We start from the raw sequence: 9,205 nt of genomic DNA, 5'->3' as shown, positions 1-9,205 counted from the left end.
CACACACGCACTGTGTACAATGTTACAGCTCTGCACACACACGCACTTTGTACAATGTTACAGCTCTGAACACACATGCACAGTGCACACTGTTACAGCTCTGCACACACACTCACTGTGCACACTGTAACAGCTCTGCACACACACGCACTGTGCACACTGTTACAGATCTGCACACACACGCACTGTGTACAATGTTACAGTTCCGCACACACACGCACTGTGTACAATGTTACAGCTCCGCACACACATGCGCTGTGCACACTGTTACAGCTCTGCACACACACGCATTGTGCACACTGTTACAGCTCTGCACACACACGCACTGTGCACACTGTTACAGCTCCGCACACACACGCACTGTGTACAATGTTACAGCTCTACACACACACACACTGTGTACAATGTTACAGCTCCGCACACACACGCACTTTGCACACTGTTACAGCTCTGCACACACACGCACTCTGCATACTGTTACAGATCTGCACACACACGCACTATGTACAATGTTACAGTTCCACACTCACACGCACTGTGTACAATGTTACAGCTCCGCACACACACGCACTGTGCACACTGTTACAGCTCTGCACACACACACACTGTGCACACTGTTACAGCTCCGCACACACACGCACTGTGCACACTGTTACAGCTTCGTACACACATGCACTGTGTACAATGTTACAGCTCTGAACACACATGCACAGTGTACAATGTTACAGCTCTGCACACACACGCACTGTGCATACTGTTACAGCTCTGCACACACACGCACTGTGCTCACTGATAGAGCTCCGCACACACACGCACTGTGTACAATGTTACAGCTCTGCACACACACGCACTGTGCATACTGTTACAGCTCTGCACACACACGCACTTTGCACAATGTTACAGCTCTAAACACACACGCACAGTGCACACTGTTACAGCTCTGAACACACACTCACTGTGCACACTGTTACAGCTCTGAACACACACGCACTGTGCACACTGTTACAACTCTGCACACACGCACTGTGCACACTGTTACAGCTCTGAACACACACGCACTGTGCACACTGTTACAGCTCCGCACACACACGCACTGTGTACAATGTTACAGCTCTGCACACACACGCACTGTGTACAATGGTACAGCTCTGCACACACACGCACTGTGTACAATGTTTCAGCTCTGAACACACACGCATAGTGCACAATGTTACAGCTCTGAACACACACGCACTGTGCACACTGTTACAGCTCTGAACACACACGCACAGTGTACAATGTTACAGCTCTGCACACACACGCACTGTGCATACTGTTACAGCTCTGCACACACACGCACTGTGCACACTGTTACAGATCTGCACACACACGCACTGTGTACACTATTACAGCTCTGCACACACACGCACTGTGCTCACTGTTACAGCTCCGCACACACACGCACAGTGCACACTGTTACAGCTCCGCACACACACGCACTGTGCACACTGTTACAGCCCCGCACACACACGCACTGTGCACACTGTGACAGCTCCGCACACACACGCACTGTGCACACTGTTACAGCTCCGCACACACACGCACTGTGTACAATGTTACAGCTCTGCACACACACGCACTGTGTACAATGGTACAGCTCTGCACACACACGCACTGTGTACAATGTTTCAGCTCTGAACACACACGCATAGTGCACAATGTTACAGCTCTGAACACACACGCACTGTGCACACTGTTACAGCTCTGAACACACACGCACAGTGTACAATGTTACAGCTCTGCACACACACGCACTGTGCATACTGTTACAGCTCTGCACACACACGCACTGTGCACACTGTTACAGATCTGCACACACACGCACTGTGTACACTATTACAGCTCTGCACACACACGCACTGTGCTCACTGTTACAGCTCCGCACACACACGCACAGTGCACACTGTTACAGCTCCGCACACACACGCACTGTGCACACTGTTACAGCCCCGCACACACACGCACTGTGCACACTGTGACAGCTCCGCACACACACGCACAGTGCACACTGTTAGAGCTCTGCACACACACGCACTGTGTACAATGTTACAGCTCTGCACACACACGCACTGTGCATACTGTTACAGCTCTGCACACACACGCACTATGTACAATGTTACAGTTCCGCACACACACGCACTGTGCACACTGTTACAGCTCTGCACACACACGCACTGTGCACACTGTTACAGCTCCGCACACACACGCACTGTGTACAATGTTACAGCTCTGCACACACACACGCACTGTGTACAATGGTACAGCTCTGCACACACACGCACTGTGTACAATGTTACAGCTCTGAACACACACGCACAGTGCACACTGTTACAGCTCTGCACACACACGCATTGTGTACAATGTTACAGCTCTGCACACACACACGCACTGTGATCAATGGTACAGCTTTTCACACACACGCACTGTGTACAATGTTACAGCTCTGCACACACACGCACTGGGTACAATGTTACAGCTCTGAACACACACGCACAGTGCACACTGTTACAGCTCTGCACACACACGCACAGTGCACACTGTTACAGCTCTGAACACACACGCACTTTGCACACTGTTACAGCTCTGAACACACATGCACAGTGCACAATGTTACAGCTCTGAACACACACGCACTGTGCACACTGTTACAGCTCTGCTCACACACGCACTGTGCAGACTGTTACAGCTCTGCACACACACGCACTGTGTACAATGTTACAGCTCTGCACACACACGCACTTTGTACAATGTTACAGCTCTGAACACACATGCACAGTGCACACTGTTACAGCTCTGCACACACACTCACTGTGCACACTGTAACAGCTCTGCACACACACGCACTGTGCACACTGTTACAGATCTGCACACACACGCACTGTGTACAATGTTACAGTTCCACACACACACGCACTGTGTACAATGTTACAGCTCCGCACACACATGCGCTGTGCACACTGTTACAGCTCTGCACACACACGCATTGTGCACACTGTTACAGCTCTGCACACACACGCACTGTGCACACTGTTACAGCTCCGCACACACACGCACTGTGTACAATGTTACAGCTCTACACACACACACACTGTGTACAATGTTACAGCTCCGCACACACACGCACTTTGCACACTGTTACAGCTCTGCACACACACGCACTCTGCATACTGTTACAGATCTGCACACACACGCACTATGTACAATGTTACAGTTCCACACTCACACGCACTGTGTACAATGTTACAGCTCCGCACACACACGCACTGTGCACACTGTTACAGCTCTGCACACACACACACTGTGCACACTGTTACAGCTCCGCACACACACGCACTGTGCACACTGTTACAGCTTCGTACACACATGCACTGTGCACACTGTTACAGCTCCGCACACACACGCACTGTGTACAATGTTACAGCTCTGCACACACACGCACTGTGTACAATGGTACAGCTCTGCACACACACGCACTGTGTACAATGTTTCAGCTCTGAACACACACGCATAGTGCACAATGTTACAGCTCTGAACACACACGCACTGTGCACACTGTTACAGCTCTGAACACACACGCACTGTGTACAATGTTACAGCTCTGCACACACACGCACTGTGCTCACTGTTACAGCTCCGCACACACACGCACAGTGCACACTGTTACAGCTCCGCACACACACGCACTGTGCACACTGTTACAGCCCCGCACACACACGCACTGTGCACACTGTGACAGCTCCGCACACACACGCACAGTGCACACTGTTAGAGCTCTGCACACACACGCACTGTGTACAATGTTACAGCTCTGCACACACACGCACTGTGCATACTGTTACAGCTCTGCACACACACGCACTATGTACAATGTTACAGTTCCGCACACACACGCACTGTGCACACTGTTACAGCTCTGCACACACACGCACTGTGCACACTGTTACAGCTCCGCACACACACGCACTGTGTACAATGTTACAGCTCTGCACACACACACGCACTGTGTACAATGGTACAGCTCTGCACACACACGCACTGTGTACAATGTTACAGCTCTGAACACACACGCACAGTGCACACTGTTACAGCTCTGCACACACACGCATTGTGTACAATGTTACAGCTCTGCACACACACACGCACTGTGATCAATGGTACAGCTTTTCACACACACGCACTGTGTACAATGTTACAGCTCTGCACACACACGCACTGGGTACAATGTTACAGCTCTGAACACACACGCACAGTGCACACTGTTACAGCTCTGCACACACACGCACAGTGCACACTGTTACAGCTCTGAACACACACGCACTGTGCACACTGTTACAGCTCTGAACACACATGCACAGTGCACAATGTTACAGCTCTGAACACACACGCACTGTGCACACTGTTACAGCTCTGCTCACACACGCACTGTGCAGACTGTTACAGCTCTGCACACACACGCACTGTGTACAATGTTACAGCTCTGCACACACACGCACTTTGTACAATGTTACAGCTCTGAACACACATGCACAGTGCACACTGTTACAGCTCTGCACACACACTCACTGTGCACACTGTAACAGCTCTGCACACACACGCACTGTGCACACTGTTACAGATCTGCACACACACGCACTGTGTACAATGTTACAGTTCCGCACACACACGCACTGTGTACAATGTTACAGCTCCGCACACACATGCGCTGTGCACACTGTTACAGCTCTGCACACACACGCATTGTGCACACTGTTACAGCTCTGCACACACACGCACTGTGCACACTGTTACAGCTCCGCACACACACGCACTGTGTACAATGTTACAGCTCTACACACACACACACTGTGTACAATGTTACAGCTCCGCACACACACGCACTTTGCACACTGTTACAGCTCTGCACACACACGCACTCTGCATACTGTTACAGATCTGCACACACACGCACTATGTACAATGTTACAGTTCCACACTCACACGCACTGTGTACAATGTTACAGCTCCGCACACACACGCACTGTGCACACTGTTACAGCTCTGCACACACACACACTGTGCACACTGTTACAGCTCCGCACACACACGCACTGTGCACACTGTTACAGCTTCGTACACACATGCACTGTGTACAATGTTACAGCTCTGAACACACATGCACAGTGTACAATGTTACAGCTCTGCACACACACGCACTGTGCATACTGTTACAGCTCTGCACACACACGCACTGTGCACACTGTTACAGATCTGCACAAACACGCACTGCGTACACTGTTACAGCTCTGCACACACACGCACTGTGCTCACTGATAGAGCTCCGCACACACACGCACTGTGTACAATGTTACAGCTCTGCACACACACGCACTGTGCATACTGTTACAGCTCTGCACACACACGCACTTTGTACAATGTTACAGCTCTGAACACACACGCACAGTGCACACTGTTACAGCTCTGAACACACTCTCACTGTGCACACTGTTACAGCTCTGAACACACACGCACTGTGCACACTGTTACAACTCTGCACACACGCACTGTGCACACTGTTACAGCTCTGAACACACACGCACTGTGCACACTGTTACAGCTCCGCACACACACGCACTGTGTACAATGTTACAGCTCTGCACACACACGCACTGTGTACAATGGTACAGCTCTGCACACACACGCACTGTGTACAATGTTTCAGCTCTGAACACACACGCATAGTGCACAATGTTACAGCTCTGAACACACACGCACTGTGCACACTGTTACAGCTCTGAACACACACGCACAGTGTACAATGTTACAGCTCTGCACACACACGCACTGTGCATACTGTTACAGCTCTGCACACACACGCACTGTGCACACTGTTACAGATCTGCACACACACGCACTGTGTACACTATTACAGCTCTGCACACACACGCACTGTGCTCACTGTTACAGCTCCGCACACACACGCATAGTGCACACTGTTACAGCTCCGCACACACACGCACTGTGCACACTGTTACAGCCCCGCACACACACGCACTGTGCACACTGTGACAGCTCCGCACACACACGCACAGTGCACACTGTTAGAGCTCTGCACACACACGCACTGTGTACAATGTTACAGCTCTGCACACACACGCACTGTGCATACTGTTACAGCTCTGCACACACACGCACTATGTACAATGTTACAGTTCCGCACACACACGCACTGTGCACACTGTTACAGCTCTGCACACACACGCACTGTGCACACTGTTACAGCTCCGCACACACACGCACTGTGTACAATGTTACAGCTCTGCACACACACACGCACTGTGTACAATGGTACAGCTCTGCACACACACGCACTGTGTACAATGTTACAGCTCTGAACACACACGCACAGTGCACACTGTTACAGCTCTGCACACACACGCATTGTGTACAATGTTACAGCTCTGCACACACACACACACTGTGATCAATGGTACAGCTTTTCACACACACGCACTGTGTACAATGTTACAGCTCTGCACACACACGCACTGGGTACAATGTTACAGCTCTGAACACACACGCACAGTGCACACTGTTACAGCTCTGCACACACACGCACAGTGCACACTGTTACAGCTCTGAACACACACGCACTGTGCACACTGTTACAGCTCTGAACACACATGCACAGTGCACAATGTTACAGCTCTGAACACACACGCACTGTGCACACTGTTACAGCTCTGCACACACACGCACTGTGCAGACTGTTACAGCTCTGCACACACACGCACTGTGTACAATGTTACAGCTCTGCACACACACGCACTTTGTACAATGTTACAGCTCTGAACACACATGCACAGTGCACACTGTTACAGCTCTGCACACACACTCACTGTGCACACTGTTACAGCTCTGAACACACACGCACTGTGCACACTGTTACAACTCTGCACACACACGCACTGTGCACACTGTTACAGCTCTGCACACACACGCACTGTGCACACTGTTACAGCTCCGCACAAACACGCACTGTGTACAATGTTACAGCTCCGCACACACACGCACTGTGTTCAATGTTACAGCTATGCACACACACGCACTGTGTTCAATGTTACAGCTCCGCACACACACGCACTGTGTTCAATGTTACAGCTCTGCACACACACGCACTGTGTACAATGTTACAGCTCTGAACACACACGCACTGTGCTCACTGTCACAGCTCCGCACACACAGGCACAGTGCACACTGTTACAGCTCCGCACACACACGCACTGTGCACACTGTTACAGCTCTGCACACCCACACGCACTGTGTACAATGTTACAGCTCTGCACACACACGCACTGTGTACAATGTTACAGCTCTGCACACACACGCTCTGTGCACACTGTTACAGCTCTGCACACACACGCACTGTGCACACTGTTACAGATCTACACACACACGCACTGTGCATACTGTTACAGCTCCTCACACACATGCACTGTGCACACTGTAACAGCTCTGCACACACACGCACTGTGCACACTGTTACAGATCTGCACACACACACGCACTGTGTACAATGTTACAGTTCCGCACACACACGCACTGTGTACAATGTTACAGCTCCGCACACACATGCGCTGTGCACACTGTTACAGCTCTGCACACACACGCATTGTGCACACTGTTACAGCTCTGCACACACACGCACTGTGCACACTGTTACAGCTCCGCACACACACGCACTGTGTACAATGTTACAGCTCCGCACACACACGCACTGTGCACACTGTTACAGCCCCGCACACACACGCACTGTGCACACTGTGACAGCTCCGCACACACACGCACAGTGCACACTGTTAGAGCTCTGCACACACACGCACTGTGTACAATGTTACAGCTCTGCACACACACGCACTGTGCATACTGTTACAGCTCTGCACACACACGCACTATGTACAATGTTACAGTTCCGCACACACACGCACTGTGCACACTGTTACAGCTCTGCACACACACGCACTGTGCACACTGTTACAGCTCCGCACACACACGCACTGTGCATACTGTTACAGCTCCTCACACACATGCACTGTGCACACTGTAACAGCTCTGCACACACACGCACTGTGCACACTGTTACAGATCTGCACACACACGCACTGTGTACAATGTTACAGTTCCGCACACACACGCACTGTGTACAATGTTACAGCTCCGCACACACATGCGCTGTGCACACTGTTACAGCTCTGCACACACACGCATTGTGCACACTGTTACAGCTCTGCACACACACGCACTGTGCACACTGTTACAGCTCCGCACACACACGCACTGTGTACAATGTTACAGCTCCGCACACACACGCACTGTGCACACTGTTACAGCCCCGCACACACACGCACTGTGCACACTGTGACAGCTCCGCACACACACGCACAGTGCACACTGTTAGAGCTCTGCACACACACGCACTGTGTACAATGTTACAGCTCTGCACACACACGCACTGTGCATACTGTTACAGCTCTGCACACACACGCACTATGTACAATGTTACAGTTCCGCACACACACGCACTGTGCACACTGTTACAGCTCTGCACACACACGCACTGTGCACACTGTTACAGCTCCGCACACACACGCACTGTGTACAATGTTACAGCTCTGCACACACACACGCACTGTGTACAATGGTACAGCTCTGCACACACACGCACTGTGTACAATGTTACAGCTCTGAACACACACGCACAGTGCACACTGTTACAGCTCTGCACACACACGCATTGTGTACAATGTTACAGCTCTGCACACACACACGCACTGTGATCAATGGTACAGCTTTTCACACACACGCACTGTGTACAATGTTACAGCTCTGCACACACACGCACTGGGTACAATGTTACAGCTCTGAACACACACGCACAGTGCACACTGTTACAGCTCTGCACACACACGCACAGTGCACACTGTTACAGCTCTGAACACACACGCACTGTGCACACTGTTACAGCTCTGAACACACATGCACAGTGCACAATGTTACAGCTCTGAACACACACGCACTGTGCACACTGTTACAGCTCTGCACACACACGCACTGTGCAGACTGTTACAGCTCTGCACACACACGCACTGTGTACAATGTTACAGCTCTGCACACACACGCACTTTGTACA

The sequence above is a fragment of the Amia ocellicauda genome, chromosome 15 (assembly GCF_036373705.1).
Source record: "Amia ocellicauda isolate fAmiCal2 chromosome 15, fAmiCal2.hap1, whole genome shotgun sequence".
NCBI lineage: Eukaryota > Metazoa > Chordata > Actinopteri > Amiiformes > Amiidae > Amia > Amia ocellicauda.
This window is presented reverse-complemented; position numbering follows the sequence as displayed.